This window comes from Syngnathoides biaculeatus, chromosome 5 (assembly GCF_019802595.1).
Source record: "Syngnathoides biaculeatus isolate LvHL_M chromosome 5, ASM1980259v1, whole genome shotgun sequence".
NCBI lineage: Eukaryota > Metazoa > Chordata > Actinopteri > Syngnathiformes > Syngnathidae > Syngnathoides > Syngnathoides biaculeatus.
In genome coordinates this window covers 11,738,795-11,756,853 of record NC_084644.1, presented here as the reverse complement: position 1 = coordinate 11,756,853, position 18,059 = coordinate 11,738,795, and the positions used below count along the sequence as shown (strand labels likewise).

Genomic DNA, 18,059 nt, shown 5'->3' with positions numbered 1-18,059 from the left:
CTTTTTTTTCCCTCCCACTCTTCTACATTTCTCTAGGTGGCAACAACAAGGCACTCTAAATGAAAACCGGTCTTAATTATGCTGTCGCTCCAATTTTGACTTTTCCATCATTGCAACAGTGGGCCGACTCCCATTTCCAAGATGGCCACGCCCATGAACCCAAACTTCACCTGTTACAAAATCCATCCATTTTCTTTGCCGCTTATCCTCACGAGGGTCGCAGGGAGTGCTGCAGCCTATCCCAGCTGTCAACGGCCAGGAGGCGGGGTACACCCTGAACTGGTCGCCAGCCAATCGCAGGGCACATGGAGACAAACAGCCGCACTCACAATCACACCTAGGAGCAATTTACAGTGTCCAATTAAAGTTGCATGTTTTTGGGGATGTGGGAGGGAACCGGAGTCCCCACCCGGAGAAAACCCACGCAGGCACAAAGGAGAACATGCATACGCCACACAGGCGGGGCTGGGATTGAACCCCAGGACTGTGAGGCCAACACTTTACCAGCTGAGCCACCGTGCCGACATGTTACAAAATCTTTCATGCTTTTGAGATTCAGAGATTGATACAAGACTCTGAAAGTATGTAGCGCGCAAATAAAATATTGAATGACTTGGATGGTTTTGTTGCTGTTCCTTCGAGCAACCTAGATGACACTGACAGGCATCCAAACCGTAAAACTGTATACGAGGACCTTTTCTCTGAGCCATGGCTCCGGCTCTAATCTAAAACACGTTTACACGGCGCGGCGACACAAATGCCGCATTTCAAATCCCCGTTCTGCTTTTTGCTGCTCCTCGCCGCAGACGTCTAATTGCCTGCGAGTGAGCTCAGCGGGAGGCCGGCGAGCCCTCTGGCAAGGCTTCTCCTCCTGGCGACGTTCGATGCCAGCAGTGCCGCGAGGCCAGCCAGGGGTCTCCCAATCCCAAAGTTCCCCCCCCCATCTACCCCACCCCCCCAGCTCCCCCACGGGGGCACTCCCTCCGAAGGCTCTTTTGGAAGCGGATGTTAAGCTCCGGAGGGAAGCGAACAGAAAGAGTGGAAAGGTCATACGGGCGGCGTGTACCTTGTGACGAGGTGACTCCCTCGCACGAGTCGCCTAGCAACCAGACATTTTAATTACCACTAATTGCCATTTTCGCAATGACGTCGCATATACTTTCGGGTGAAAGACACTCTGATTGCACCACGAGTAAACAAACCCTGACAATGTCATTTGCGCTCTTGAGAAAACAGGCTAAATGGCTTCAATGAGGATTTTAACCTTCCGACCTTCCTTCACAGCAACACGGTGATTCAGCTGGTTAAGGGTTGGCCTCACAGTTCTGAGGACACAGGTTCGATCCCGGCCCCCGCCTGAGTGGAGTTTGCATGTTCTCCCAGTGCCTTCGTAGGTTTTCACTTCGGTTTCCTCCCACATCTCAAAAAACATTCAACATTAATCAGACACTCTAAATTGGCCGTAGGTGTGATTGTGAGTGCGGCTGTTTGTCACTATATGCCCTGCGATTGCCTGGCAACCAGTTCAGGGTGTACCCCGCCTCCTGCCCGTTGGCAGCTGGGATAGGCTCCAGCACTCCCTGCGACCCTCGTGAAGATAAGTGGCAAAGAAAATGGATGGATGGATGGATGGATGGATGGATGGATACCTTCCGTCACAACAACACCATCGTAACCAATTCTTCCAAAAGAGGTTTCAAGCCCTGCCGATTTAAGTTTATAGTCAAACTAAACATAAAACAATGACAATTACCTGTAGTGCGTTTCAAAAAGACTTGTAACTTTGCCTTTGGAAAGTCACTTTAGCGCACTGGTGTCAAACTCAAGGCCCGGGGGCCAGATCTGGCCCACTGCATGATTTTATGTGGCCCGCGAAACAAAATCTAGAATGTCAATTTCCATGAATCCTGTAAAAATCTGTACCAAAGTTTCAAATGGTCCTGTATCATAAATGATAAAGTTGAGATATTCCAAGCATTTTTGTGTTACCAAACGTGAATAGTTGAAAAACACATAATCCTACATTTCTGATTCCAAAACTAGTTTAGAAATTGATGATGTAAACATGATGAGGTGACAAAATATTTTTGTTTCGCAGTCATAACGGCCCTCTGAGGGAAACCGGAACAACAATGTGGCCCGCGAGAAAAATGAGTTTGACACCCCTGGTTTAGCATAAATCCAACAAAAAAATGCCAAATGGCAAAGACGGGCTAACGAATTGCATCAGCTTTAAGAATTGATATTTGAAAGCTAAAAAGGGGAGCAAGTAACACATAAAAGCACACAGAGGGAGTCGACATAACAAAATACTCAGATATTCTAAAATTACAGCAGTTTACTAAAAAGTTGTGCCCGCCTTTGTGTGTTTGCCCAAATTCAGTGCAGGAACAGACAAGTCATGTTTTCCAGTACGATATGGCGCTCAGTGGTAACTAGAAAAATGGTGTAATGTCACATATTTGTGAATTTAATGCACAGTTTTGCCTCACTTAACATGTAGTTGTAAAAGTACCACGATTTTTTGTCAGTTGGAAACACAGTGCAGTATTTGTACTTTTGAACTGTTCATTTTTAGGTCCTCGACAACTTGTAGTCTCCAGCGTGTTGTTTTGCCATCCCTGACTGTTCCATTGATGCCACCGTGACGCAAAATTGAGCGCCTTCGGCGACATCCTCACCAAAATTCTACTTGTATGGAATATTTTAAATCGGGATGCAGCCATAATTTGAAGTATTTTGTGTTTTATTTTAGGTTTTTTTTTTTTTTTTCCCCGGGCAAATTCAGAAGAATTAGGACAAAAAGTCTCACCCACGCAAGCAAACACGCTTCCACGGCACCCCCCCCCCCCCCCCCCCTTGCATGGCGAAGCAGCTGAGAGACGTGCAGCCACAATGGCCCTTTAGGGCGAGACGGTCCTAATCCGTCCCCCCCGTCCCCCGCCCGTCCGCCCCATTCGTCCTACTGCGCCGGTGAAAGGGGGCCTGTCAATCATAGCGCGGCACCCTCGGGTCCCCGAGATGGACGTGCTCAGATTTGAGGATTTACTGTACCCCCACTTTTTTTTTTTTTTTTTTTGCCCCGGCTTATTAAAATCTTCTCGTAGTAGACGCTGCTGAGACAGCACGCGCCTCGACACAGAACATGCGCGTCGTCCTGCATACGTACGCCACAAATATCCAACATGTACTCTACCGTGATCCAAATAATACTCTAAAACCTCTCAAATGTTTGCCTGTGGCAAAAAATAATAATAATAATAAAAAATACCACATTCTGAATCACACACAAATTATTGGACACGATGATCATTCTCATGAAACTTTCACTAATACGCCTCCGCAGAACTAAACCGTTTGCTCCTTGAGTCACACACAAATATTTTAACTCGGCTGCGTGATGATTTTCACACGGCTTTTTTAAATATGGCGTAATCCGAATGAACCACTTGGCTCTAACTCCCACATCAATTATTTAATAGTTGGATGATTGTATTAAAACATTCCTTAATTCGCCTTTATTAGAAAGCAACCGTTTGCTCTCTGATTGACGCTCAAATTATTTAACAGTGGGTTGATTTTTCTAGAAACTTTCTTGAATACACTGATATCGGAATCAAGTTGTTTCCTCTCATAGTTCATACATCCATCCATCCATCCATTTACTTATCCGAGGTCTGGTCCGAAGTCTGATCAGCTGCAGCTTTAGCATGGGAAACCCAAACTTTCCTCTCCCCGGCCACTTCCTCAAGCCCCCAAAACATCCAGAAGACATCGTCTGCGTCATCCCTGGTGAGACGTTCCACCGGGGAGGCGTCCTAATCAGACGCCCGAGCCACCTCATCTGGTTCTTCTCAGTGGGGAGCGGCGCCTCGACTCTGAGCCCCTCCCTGATGGCTGAGCTTTTAACCCGATCACTAAGGAAGAGCCCAGACAGCCTCCGAAAGAAACTGCTTTTCAGCCACACATATCTGCGATCTTGTTCTTTCGGTCACGGCCCACTGCTCGTGACCATAGATAAGGGTAGAAACCTAGATCAACCGCTCTGTCGGGAGCTTTGCCTTTTTTTTCAGCATCTTCGTAACCAGAATAGACGATACGGCGTTTGCATGACTACAGACGCGGCGTCAATCTGCCTGGTGATCTCCTCGCTCCATTCTCCCCTCACTTGTGAACAAGACCCCAAGATATTTGAACTTCTCCACCTGGGGAAGGATTGGATTCCGAACCTGGAGAGAGTACTCCACCACTTTCTGACGGAGTGCCACGGCCTCAGATTAGGACGACGGACAAAGACGAACAAAGACACTTAAAATAATTCACACTTAAAGCAAGGCAATACCGGCATCAATCAGCCCGTGTCAAAAGCGTCGGTGTTCCGTCCTCCCGGATCATCCACCACAGGAGTCCCCGAGGGACGCCTTTTTCAAGTCCACAAAGCAGGAAACTGGATGGGTCATGAGTAAACTGGTATGCACCCTCAAGAACCTCGCTAAGGGGGTAAAGCTTGCCCACCGTTCCACAACCTCCTGAATCCAAGATTCACCTTTCTGATCCACCCTCCTCTCCAGAGCCCCTCACCAGGGTGGGTGGGGAAGGGGGGCTGATCCCAGCTTCTCGACCAGCACAGCCCCACAACATCCAAAGCCTTGAGGGACTCTGGGTAGAAAGGCCTCGGCCCGGAGAGCTACCTCGAGAACTTGAACACTGTCAGAATCACATAGCAATGTCATGGGCGGGGCTTGGCTACTGCCAAGAGGGGCATGGCCATGCCACTGCTCTGGGTGGCGACACAGCTATTTCACACTGGGGCTGTAATTAGATGGCCATTTAAGTTGGAGTTTTTGCCAGTTCGTTGTGCCCTGAGTTAGTGAGTTGTATTCACTGACAGTAGGAATCTCCACCGCTGAGAATAGTGTAGTGTTGAGCTATCCTCGTCACAGCAGTTCTGTGCCACCACAGTTTAGTCCTGTTTTAGTTTATGTTTCATAGTCATAGTCTAGTCCCAGTTCACGTTTCCTAATCATAGTCAAGTCCTAGTTCATGTTTCCGAGTTTGTCTCGGAATCATCAGACCTCGCTTCATGTTTTCGGATCCTGCTTTTGCTTAGCGTTTTGTGCCTCTGCCTTCTCGGACTGCTTACACCATGTATGACCCTGTTCCTTGAATAAACCACGCCTAACATCATGCTCGCGTCTCGGAGTCCTGCATTTTGGATCCACCCCTGCACCGGAGGTTTGTGACAACCAATTATTAAACATCAGGACATCTTCTAGAAATGTCTAGTCTGTTTTATGCTTCTTAGCAGCAGAAAAATCCTTTCTACAGTATGCAGAAAAATTCGGACTTGCTTTACAACGTGGCTCCGCCTCCTTAAGTGATTCCCTTTAATTGGGCTCATATGAGAAAGTAATGATCAAACCTGCTTGAGATTTACATCAAATATAACTTAAAGAAGTGGTGGGCAAGCCTTTGAGCCCAGGGGCCACATCTGATTACAACAAAACGAAAAGTTAAAATATTTCTGATCAAACTAATTCTCATCTTTTAAATGTATTAAAAAGAATAACAATTCAAATCACACGGAAATCCATTCACCTTTTTTTTTCCCCCCATTTAAAATTTTCCGCCTCCCTTACACTCGCACACAAAAAAAAATCATTTTTTGTCAACAAAAAGTGACGACACGGATGTAAAGGCGGCACTATTTTTACTTCCCAAGTTAATGAGGAAGACAAGCATGAACGCGCGGTGGGATGGAGGATGATGATTTTGGATGCCTTTCATACGGCTGCACGCGCCGAGTTATGACTAAGCTGCAAAGGCAAACACACCCTGACCTCCACAGAGTAAACACTTATTTAGAGGTGTCAGACGCCACGTGGAATATCCTCTGGCGCAGTAGTTGAGCGTGTGTGTGTGTGCGTGTTAGCTGTCATCTGAGCCTCGCGCTGTCCGTCTCAGCTGGGTGACGGTGATCAAATACAACAGACAGCGAGGGCCCGGGCGCACTTTCTGCCTTAGAGACATCGGAGAACGGGGGTAGAGGTACGTAAGTTGGGGGGAGGGGGGGGGGCAGTGTTTGGTCAACAGTGAACCCGAAAGACCGCCTCCGGCCACCATTATCGCCTCGGTGCGTGACTGTGTGTACATGCGACTGTGACAAACTAGTGTTTACTCGCAAGTGTGTGTTTGTTTGCTCGTGTGAGCGCGACTGCCAGTACACTCGTCAATATGCTCACCCTCATACAAGTGAGCGACGCGTACATAAGTCGGCGTGGGGGGAGCAAAAGCCGCCTCAGCGCACGCCGCCCGGAAGAGGCCTTGTGAGTCGTAGCTCGCAACTTTTAAGGGGCAAGTCGGTGAGAGAAGCGGGGGGCCCCAATCGTGTGGCACGTGCAGACGAACTACAAACCGCACATATTCTGAATCGCACACAAATTATTGGACACTACAATCATTTTCTTAATTTTTTCATTTATACGCCTTTGCAGAATTAAACCGTTTGCTCCCTGAGTCACACACAAATGTTTGAACTAGGCTGTGTGATGATTTTAACGCAGCTTTCTTAAATATCACCCTCACAATCATACCTACGGACGATTTATAGTCTTCAGCGAAGCCGACGTGCATGTTGCTGGAATGCGGAATGAAGCTCGTTTACTGGGACAAAATAAAGATTCTAACCCAGAACCTTTTAAATGTGTGGCAGAAGTGCCCAACACTCACTGTGCCACTAAAAGGATGCATCAGCAAAATCTGTAAACTGTACAGTACAAAAGCAGAACTGTGTGCTACAAGGTGAATTTGTGTGGGTTGGGGGTGGGGGGGTTCATTGCATCTTAAATAGCATAATTTCCTCCATCCATCCTTCCAAAATACATGACCATGATAAGAATGCAGTGATGTATGATATCAGAAGACTTAAAAGTACATCCAGGTTGTAACTACAATGTAATTACTCCACTTCAAATAACCTCTATTACCTGCTGATGGCGGGGCGAGGGGGGGGGGTCATCACATCTTAAATTGCATGTCTAATTTCCTCCATCCATCCTTCCGAAATACATGACTATGACAAGAATGCAGTGATGTATCATATCAGAAGACTTAAATGTACAACCAGGTTGTAATTACAATGTAATTACTCCACTTTAAATAACCTCTATTACCTGCTGATGGCGGGGGGTGGGGGGGGTAATCGCATCTTAAATTGCATGTCTAATTTCCTCCATCCATCCTCCAAAATACATGACTATGACAAGAATGCAGTGATGTATCATATAAGAAGACTTAAATGTTCACACAGGTTGTAATTACAATGTAATTACTCCACTTTCAATAACCTCTATTATCTGCTCATTGAAATGTCACTTTACAAATGTAATATTGTTCATTTTGGGGTAAAAAAAAAAATAGTATGGTTTTTTTTGTGCAGGGAGTGTTAATAATGCTGTGGCCTGTGCTTTTTTTTTTTTTTTTTTTTGCTTTGTTTTTAAGAGGCCAAAGACAAGAAAGTGTTTGTTGTGACCTTCCAGATTCTTTATCGTTTTACAAATATTCCAAGAGGACATCAGATAAATGGCAAATATGCTTATCCTCCCTGTAGGAAAATTAACAGTAGACACTGAGCAGCATGAATCTACACTGGCCAAAATGTACGACATGACATGACAAGAGACTGAAATATTTTGCGACCCTGAAGCGCACGCTTGTGTGTGTGTGTGTGTGTGTGTGTGTGTGTGTGTGTGTGTGTGTGTTTGCGTGCAGTGTACACTATATTTGCCCCCTCCTCATTTTGTGCTTTTTGAGCGACCCTCCCCACCCATATTACCCCCAGCCCAACCCCACACACACCCTCAGACATTGCGCCTTTTAATGGTAAATCAACAAAGGGCTCACATGAAAGAAAGGCTAGCTCTCTCCATTTTTTTTTTTCAGATGGCGCAGGGAATTATTCATCAGCGCTCGGCGCGCATTGGCACTGCGGGCGAAAATCCTGCAGCATCGGGCGCTCCCGTTTTAATTGCTAGAAAATGACTGTAAATGATACGGAGAGAAGGCTGAGGAGGATAAAGAAGAAGGGGTGATGTAAGGTAGAAAGAACAATGGGGAGGAGAACAACCCCATCCCGCCCTCCCCTAAAAATTATTTAAAAAAAAAAAAAAGTGACAATCACAAGTAAAGTGCCTCTCCACCTTAAGCACCCCCCGCCCCCGCCGCCCTCCCAAAAAAAGACAGATAGTGGCGGGAGAGTGACGGGGGTACGCCATCCCAAAAAAAAAAAAAAAAAAAAAAAGTGGTGGGATTAGGTCTGAGAGACAGTTCACTCCGCTCTTTTTGTGCGCCCAACCTGCAGGATTAGAGATAACAAATGTTCGCCGGGGACGGGCACCTGCTGTGAGTCCGAGGAGGAGGTGGGGGGGGGGGCGCGACAGAGGGGGGTGGCACTGGCCTACTAAAACAGCAGAATAAGAGAGGAGTGACTGAACTGAAGAGATGGACAAAGAAAAAGGAGATGGAAGAAGAAGAAGAAGACAATGCAAACCAAAAAAAAAGTGAAATTGCAAGAAGCCTTCGCTAAATCGCACTAAAAAGCTTTTTTGTTTGTTTGTTTGACTTTATCTGCGATGTGCATTTGAGGAAATTTACTTGATTGATGATTGGGGGAAAAATACACACATACACCGCAAGTACGACACACGTATTGATTCAATTTAATCATTAAAATGAATTGAAATGCAATTCATCTGCGAAAGAAAATTATCTTTTTACATTTATTTTTTTGCACATTCCGTAGCAGCTGTTATCAAAGCCGTGTCCACCATATTGCTAACCATTTTAGAACCTTTGGTCGCAATTTTTTGCCTTATTGAGATAAAAGTCTCCTAACAGGCCACAATCAAGGAAATACTTCTTTTTCGTTTATGGTTAAGTTATATAATTTAGAATGTCGTCCCAAAAATGCGACGCTGCCCGCAAGAGGGTACTTGGGTTTTGTTAGTAGATCGTCCCAAAAATAGGACCTTGCTCATGAAAGGATATATTTTTCAAGGGAAAAAATAAGAGGATTTAATGCGTGAAAATCATGATGTCCCAAAAATGGGACGCTGCCCACGAATGGGTTAAGAGTCACTCAATAGTGTTCTGTGATAAGATAAGCAAATGACTGCAGCCTCTCTCTCCTTTCACCAGGAAAAAAAAAATTTGTAGCTTTTTCTGTTATTTTGTAATCCGCAGTAGAACATTCACCAAAGACACGTGCTTCAAATTAAAAAGCAAAGAAAAACGAGGTTTTCTGAAAGGAATTGTCAAGCACGACACTGACTTTCACACTAAAAAATGTTTTCTTTGCTTTTGTGCCACCTCAAAACATAAAACAAGAAAAAGTGACGGGGATTTTGATGGCAAAGTAATATATTTGGGGATCAATGGCTTTTTTTTTAAATGCCATTCTCATCATCGCCACTACCACTTTCTACTACCATCCATCCATCCATCCATCCATTTTCTTAGCCGCTTATCCTCACGAGAGTCGCGGGAGTGCTGGAGCCTATCCCAGCTGTCAACAGGCAGGAGGCGGGGTACACCCTAAACTGGTTGCCAACCAATCGCAGGGCACATCAAGACAAACTGCCACACTCACAATCACACCTATGGGCAATTTAGAGCGTCCAATTCATGTTGCACGTTTTGGGGATGTGGGAGGAAACCGGAGTGCCCGGAGGAAACCCACGCAGGCACTGGGAGAACATGCAAACTCCACACAGGCGAGTCCGGGATTGAACCCGGGACCTCAGAACTGTGAGGCCAACGCTTTTCCAGCTGCCCCACCGTGCTGCACTTTCTACTACGCATTATGACAAATACTTTGTTGATACCATACACATGAGGTGCATAAATTTTGTCCGAAGTCCCAAATGTTTGGATTTCTCGCCCTCATGATGGACGCGACAAGCTGAGAGTCACCGCTTAATTTTCTGCTTGGGCTCAAAATCTTTGCTGATCTCACATCCAAAGCGATGAGATGCTGCCATCATCTGGGATCGATGAGTCATTACAGCGATTTACAAATGTGAATATCACAGAAAAGCTGGGAGAGGCACTCTTCTACGACTACCCACTGAAAATTGTATTTGACGAATATATTTTCCATTGGGAGGCGGAACAGTGCCTCAGCTGGGAAGCGTTGGCCTCACAGTTCTGAGGTCCCGGGTTCAATCCCGGACCCGCCTGTATGGAGTTTCCATGTTCACCCCGTGCCCGTGTGGGTTTTCTCTGGGCTCTCCAGTTTCCTCCCACATCCCAAAAACATGCAATATTAATGGGACACTCTAAATTGCCCCAAGGTGTGATTGTGAGCGTGACTGTTTCCCTATATGTGCCCTGCGATCGGCTGGCAACCAATTCAGGGTGTACCCCGCCTCCTGCCCGTTGACAGCTGGGATAGGCTCCAGCACTCCCGTGACCCTTGTGAGGATAAGTGGCTATTTGTATCTTTTGTCCACCGCTACACCGTCCAGGGAGCAAAACATGCAAGTGTCAATCTGTTTAGTGTCCTAACAATCAATCTTAGCCTTCATTGATTCTTATTTAACAACTATAGGCGGGGGAAAAAAATGGATAGATTTATTTTTCATGCCTGTCACGCGCACTGACGTGTTCGTCTCCACTTTATGACCTCGACAGGAGGAAGCAGGACCTCGCCGCCAGCCCGACTCGGGAAGCACTCAGACAGGTCAGTCCTCCACAAGAATCCCGTCTGGAGCCACTAACTGGGGCCACCGCACGGACGACCCACACACACAAATTGCATGTGGGAAGGGGGAGCGGGTTTGGGTGGGGGATGGGGGCTCGGGCACACTTGAGCAAAAGGTCTTAACCTCGGTCTTGTTGCCCGCACTTCAGACGTGACGTCTTTCCCCCCGCCTGTTACCATTCGGGTCCGCGTTTGACCTTTTATTTTGAAAATTTACACTCCGCCCGCTCGATGCGGATGACGGAAAAGGACTCAAATGAGAAAAGGCGACTCGAACGTATGCACGCGGGACACGCCCAAGTCGACCCGTGTGTTCGCCATTGTTAGGGTTTCATCACTCATCTGTTTTGAGGGGGAGGGAAAATATATATATATATATGTATTTTTATACATATATATATATATTATTTTTTTTTAAATCTAAAAAACAAAAGCCATGAGATAACTGCAGGGGCTGCTAAACGAAGCATAAAGACCCCGAGTGACCGAGGGGAATTATTTGGCTCCATTAAGCAGGCATTAACATGAATTACTATCTAATTAAAATTAAACAGCTCATTAATAACTTTGCGGCAGGGGCCTAAGTGTGGAAGTCCTCTGGAGTGTGTGTGTGTTGTGTTATGTTGTGTGGCGGGCCAAGAGAGCAATCAAGTGGAATAAAAAGCAAGCAGCTGCTGCACGGTTGGGTCTGAGGGTCTTTGGGGAGGAGCGTGGGGGGCCACTCACCTGGGCGAGCTCGGAACCACAAACGCGCGGCTAGGCTAACGTCTTCGGCCGCGAGAAACAAACCAAAACCTTTGCGTTTCGTTTTTTTGCGTACGACAGCTCACCGTGGGGCTCACCTGGCTGTTGCTAAGCTAAAACGATTTCATTGTTTACAAAGTAAAGCGTTGGCCTCACAGTTATGAGGACTTGGGTTCGATCCCGGCCCTGCACGTGTGGAGTTTACATGTGCTCCCCGTACCTGTGTGGGTTTTCTCCGGGCACTCTGGCTTCCTCTCACATCCCAAAAACATGCAACATTAATTGGACACTCTAAATTGCCCCAAGGTGTGATTGCGAGTGTGGGTGTTTGTCTCCATGTGCCCTGCGACCAGCTGGCAACCAGTTCAGGGTGTATCCCGCCTCCTGTCCGTTGATAGCTGGGATAGGCTCCAGCACTCCCTGCGACCCTCGTGAGGATAAGCAGGGGATAAAATGGATGGATGTTTACAGAGTTGCTTTGTTTTTGTTTGTTTCATGACATGAAAGTATTCTCCTCCAAAGGTTTTTGATTGTTTCTTTTGTTTAGTTTTTGTTTTGCTACAGCAGCCCTGTTAGGGAACAACAGTTTTAGAACTGATTTAGGTTTTGTTTTTTGGTTTTTGTTGTTTTTTTTTTTTTTGGGGGGGGGGGTCTGCTTCTGGTCATTAAACCACATTAATGAGTCTGTTGTTTTTCCAGAATAGTCTCTGAGCAAATTCCTCTCTGGTTCTGCTCACTTTCAGTTCAGCCCGTTTGTGAGGACAACCATTTAGAGCTTAATTTGTTGGGGTTCGGCAGTCCTCTGAATCTTGCTGCTCGCTTTATTTCATTAAGTTTAAAAACTCATCCCTCAACAAATGTTTCTTTTGTCCTTTTCCTGGTTCAATTTCAACAGCAGCCTGCAACTTGGGGCTTGATTCGTTCCTGCCAAGGACAGACTACTGCAATATTTACAACTGGTTCTTATTCATCCATCCATCGATCCATTTTCTTAGCCGCTTATCCTCACAAGGGTCGCAGGGAGTGCTGGAGGCTATCCCAGCTGAGTTGCCAGGACTGGTTGCCAGCCAATCGCAGGGCACATAGAGGCAAACAGCTGCACTCACCATCACACCGAGGGGCAATTTTATGGTGTCCAATTAATGTTGCATGTTTTTTGGACGTGGGAGGAAACCGGAGTGCCCGGAAAAAACCCACGCAGCCACGGGGAGAACATGCAAACTCCAGACGGGCAGGGCCGGGATCGAACCCAGGTCCTCGAAGTGTGAGGCCAACGCTTTACCAGCTGATCCACCGTGCCACCCTCTTATTCATTTGAATTAAAAACAAAAAAAAGTCCGTCTCTAAAATTTCTCTTGTTGAGTTCGCCACTCGTTTGCATTTTAACAGCAGCCCATCTATGAAGTTATTACACGTATCTTAGTATAATCAGTAACTGCTTTATATTTGCAATACCAGACACACAAATATTGCTCTCTCACACACACACACACGCACACAAAAGAAATGGGTGAATGTGTTTGCCACTGAACTGCGGGCGGAGCGCCGGCACGCATATTTTGACAAGATACGTGATGGGCGTCGACTCACTCCCGCTGTGGCCTGTCGGAGGTTTTAGACTTCTCGGTGGATCGGCCTGGCGGGATCTGCCAGCGGGAGAGAGCCACAAACAGACACTATGTTACGTCAGTGGGGGGGGCTTCCTGAATGAAGATGGGGGGGGGGGGGGCGACATTGTTACTATATGCTATCTAAAGGACATGCACAACCTTTGAGACCCTTTGCTAATCGGAGTTTCAGGTATGCACAATATTATAATACAATATTTTAACATGTCTCTTGTCCCCTTCTGATGTCAATTTCTCCTGCGACCCGCCATCTTGTTTTGTTGGTGAGGCTTCCTCCAAAGCAAAGAGTATTGCAATTATCCATCCTTCTATCCATTTTCTTTGCCGCTTATCCTCACGAGGGTGGCAGGGAGTGCTGGAGCCTATCTCAGCTCTCAACGGGCAGGAGGCAGGGTACACACTGAACTGTCATGTCGTTATCCAAGCCGCTTATCCTCACGAGGGTCGCGGGAGTGCTGGAGCAGAAGGCAGGGTACACCCTGAACTGTTTGCCAGCCAATCGCAGGGCACATCAAGACAAACAGTCGGACTCACAATCACACCAAGGGCCAATTTAGAGTGTCCAATTAGTGTTGCATGTTTTTGGGATGTGGGAGGAAACCGGAGTGCCGGAGGAAACCCACGCAGGCACGGGGAGAACATGCAAACTCCACACAGGTGGGTCCGGGATTGACCCCGGGACCTCGGAACTGTGAGGCCCAACGCTTTTCCAGCTGGGACCACCGTGCCGTGCTGTGATGCTTTTTTTTTTTTTAATTGTTAAAAACAAGACCATCTAAGTAGCTCACAATTTGGTGATTGATTAGTAGGACTGGCTCTAACGGTCACTCCAATGCACAGATATGTATAGATATTTTTTAATATTCCTCAGTCTGCCTGATATTGCAATACTTTTAACTCATTTCTGATTGAGTTAGTCCCACGGCAAACTTTCCCTCTCGTCCTTTTTACTTCCTGTCTCAATTTCTCTTGCACCCTGTCAAGTTATCTCAAATGTGGGGCTGTTTTTTTTTTCTTTTTTTTTCAAGTTCACACCCGACCCAAACCAAACTTTTCTCTTGTCCTGTTTTACTTTCCCGGTTTTACCTTCTCCAGCAGCCCATCTGGGTAGTTGTTTAATTGTTTTTTTTTTTGTTTGTTTGTTTGTTTGTTTTTTCACCCCGCAGTTCTGCTCCCCAACAAACTCACCAACAAAACAATGATCAAAATAATACCCCTCGCCTTCGGTGCTTTAGTGAATAAATAAAGCGCTGGAATGGACGAGAAAGAAAAAGACGGATGTTAAGTTGGGCCTTAAAGTGTAACACACACACGCACCCACACACACACATGCTTTTCCACTTCCTTGGCCAGGAGCTGTTTACCTCTCTATCAGTGCTGTTCTCTATAAGTAGAGACCCAATCCATATTCACCGGCCTGAAATTCCTCTGCTTATCTTCCGCTCGACTCTTAAAAAAAAAAAATTTACCCTTTCTGCACGTGCACGGACACACACACACATGCATGCACGCACACACACACACACACATATAAACATGTCTTTATGGAAGCAAGAGGCGAGCACGTCAGGCCAGGAGGGGTTCGGGGATGAGACTCACCTTGAATTCAAAGTAGACGGTTGGGTCTCGTCGGCACAGAGATGGTGGACAATGGCACCAACGCCGGTGGACCAAGGAAGGCTCCAGGGGGGGCGCCGGTGTGCTGTGAGGGGACACAGGCACTAGATTTAGAGAGACTGGAGTGATGCTTTATAAGAATAATCTAGTTCCTGGGGAAAAAAAAAACAAAAAAAAATAAAACAGGCAACATATGTAACATTTTTAAATATACATTTTCAATTGAAATCTAAAAAATAAAGGCGGCATGATGGATCAGCTGGTAAAGCATTGGCCTCACAGTTCTGAGGACCCGGGTTCGATCCCGGTCCTGCCTGTGTGGAGTTTGCATGTTCTCCCCTTGCCTGCGTGGGTTTCCTCCGGGCACTCCGGTTTCCTCCCACATCTCAGAAACATGCAGCATAAATTGGACACTCTAAATTGCCCCTAGGTGTGATTGTGAATGCGACTGTTTGTCTCCGTGTGCCCTGCGATTGGCTGGCGACCAGTTCAGGGTGTACCCCGGCTCCTGCCCGTTGACAGCTGGGATAGGCTTTCGCACTCTCTGTGACCTTTGTGGGGATAAGCGGCAAAAGAAAAGGGATGGATAGATGTAAAAAATAAATAAATAAAACCTAGATTTATATATATATATATATATATATATATATATATATATATATATATATAGAGAGAGAGAGAGAGAGAGAGAGAGGGAATATATATTTTTTAAAAATCATACTTCATTAAATTATGAAACACAATTTTTGGGGTATATGCTGCTGATTTGGTTAATAACGGTCATTTTGAATCTTTTCTAAAAGTTTCCAAACTTTGACTGCCCTTGGTGTGGTTTGCTGTTTTTGTTAGCAACAGTTGTAATAGGCTAATCGGTTAATCCTAGATGACATAATTATCCAGGACATAATAATCACATCAGTGCAGAATTGTGAAAATCATAATCAGGCACGTTCGGGATTGAACCCACGACCTCAGAACTGTGAGGCCAATGCTTTCCAGCTTATTCACCGTGCCGCCGCTGTCCAACTCAAAAACTCAACTCAGAAAAAAAAAGAATCTTTTGGAGAGGGAAAGTAAAATGAACAACAAAGTATTTTAAATGGTGGCAGGTGTCTGCTGACTCCCAATTAGCATGTTTGAATGTGATTGGTTGATTTCAAACACAAGCCAAAATAAAATAAAACCAGAAAAACCTGACATTTGACCCTGGGTGGATGGATTTTTTTTTCTACTGTACTGTGCTGCTGTTTTGGTGAGCAACTCAGTTCAGCGAGCTTAGCACTGCACGTGTGTTTGTAGTTTGTGGGGGATGGGGGGGGGTCATAGTTTGCAAGGTGGTCAGACTTTACTCTCGCGTGCTCCCTGCTGGTGCGCTTTGTTTTGGTTAGCAACAGTGTTCTAATGAACTGAGCGGGTAACTATTTAAACTTTTAATAGAGTCCACTATTTGAGAACTTGTAAGTGCATAAATTACCACAATATAGTACTTCATTTTGCTTTCTTACAAGATTGTATTATATTAAGTAGTAAGTTAATACGAGCAGGAATGTCAAAAAGGCACCCCGAATTTACTTGTGGCCCCATTAGGAGGTGGCGGAGGCGGTTAATTGGATTAGCCCCCTTTCCAACGTGCTGGTTTACATGAAGTGGACTTGGGGGGGGGGGGGCAACGTTGAGAAGGGGAGTCGTAGGCATGAGCATTCAGAGTGGATGTGGGGCGGCAGTTCAAGAAGTGGTTGATGGTGGTGGTGGTGGTGGTGGGGGGGGGGGGGGGGGGTTCGGTTGTCACGGGTGCCCGTTCCCCGTGCGTGCCGGCCGCCTCCCTTGTTTGGAGCTTGAAGTTGGGAACTCTGACGACTAATTGCGCGCCGGTGCCTGCCATGAATATTCATGCTGGTGTGTTCAGACCCTGTCTAATTAGTGGAGAGTTAGACGAAGAAGAAGGAGAAGAAGGAGAAACTCACACCTTGCGTACCCACCACTCGGGAAGCACTCACCCCACCCCCGTCCCCCTCCACACCACACCGCCCATCATCCTCCCCCTCCTCGCACCATCCAGCTCTCGGGGGAGATGCTGGCAGAGTAGCCGGAGTTCATTAGTCAAAAAAAAAAAAAAAAAAAAAGAAGGAAAGTTACCTGAAAAGCGCATATTTGGTCTTCAAAAAAATGGACGTGCAAACAGACTTTTTTTTCTCTTTTTTTACATATTTGGGGGCTCATTATCCACGTCTATCAAAGAACAGGCGCACACAATTATCTATTGGAGAATTTTAAAAATGTAAACATCGAGAGGAAATGTCCCCCGTGAAAATGAGAGTTTTGGAAAGGGGGGAGTGCTCACATTAAATATGAAATGAGACGCTTTTTTGAACAAAAGGGTTACTTTGGGCTTACCTGCACAAAGTTGTTTTTTTTTAAATGTTCACTGTGCTTGTTTTTGCCCTTGAGTAGAAGATGAAAGCAGTCAAAGTTTGTTTTTCCATTATTTTGGCATTAAATGTTTTTATTGCAATTTTTGTGGAGAAAATAATCCCAAATTCTTTGAAGTTTTTGTGTTGTTATTTTGAATGTACAAGTTATTGCACAGTGGTGCCTTGACTTGAGAGTTTATTTTTTTTCATGACCGTGCGTTTAGTGCAAATCGCTTGTATCTCAAAACACAAACGAAAAAAGTTTTATTTCTTTAAAATAGAACTTCATAAAAGCATATAGCAATAATGTAATTGTGTTGTAAAGAATTTGACATTTTATGCATCATAATTTCATGCTCAAATGGCCATCAATATAGTGCTTCTTCTGTTGTGTGTGCCTTGGCCACCATGTGGGTGATAAAAAGGTAAATAAAAATAAATAAAAAAAGGTAATAAAAAAGTAATAAAAAATGAAAAGGGGACTTGCACAATAAACTATGAACTGTTTCACAACTAAATGACTCAGTAATAAAATATTAGTCGGTCTTTACAGAGGATAAATAATACATCCCGGTCAGTGTTATGTTTGTCTAGATGTGTTGCCTCACCATTAGTGTTGAAACATTTGTAACTACTGCAACATCAATCGAGGTTTCTTTAGCATGTTACATCCATCCATCCATTTTCTTTGCCGCTTATCCTCACGAGGATCGCGGGGAGTGCTGGAGCCTATCCCAGCTGTCAAAAGCCAGGAGGCGGGGTACACCCTGAACTGGTTGCCAGCCAATCGCAGGGCATAACAAGACAAAGAGCCACACCTATGGGCAATTTAGAGTGTCCAATTCATGCCGCATGTTTTTGGGATGTGGGAGGAAACCGGAGTGCCCGGAGAAAACCCAC

The 18,059-nt window shown here is 45.7% G+C and overlaps 1 long non-coding RNA gene across 1 annotated transcript in view; it reads left to right on the top strand.

Moving 5' to 3' along the window:
• Positions 1–10,827, top strand: part of LOC133500987 (uncharacterized) — a 301,872-nt gene extending 291,045 nt beyond the window's left edge. The window contains exon 7 of the long non-coding RNA XR_009795068.1: positions 10,690–10,827. This is a non-coding gene — a long non-coding RNA (uncharacterized LOC133500987). The remainder of the gene's footprint in view (positions 1–10,689) is intronic.
• The last annotated feature ends 7,232 nt before the right edge of the window (positions 10,828–18,059 follow it).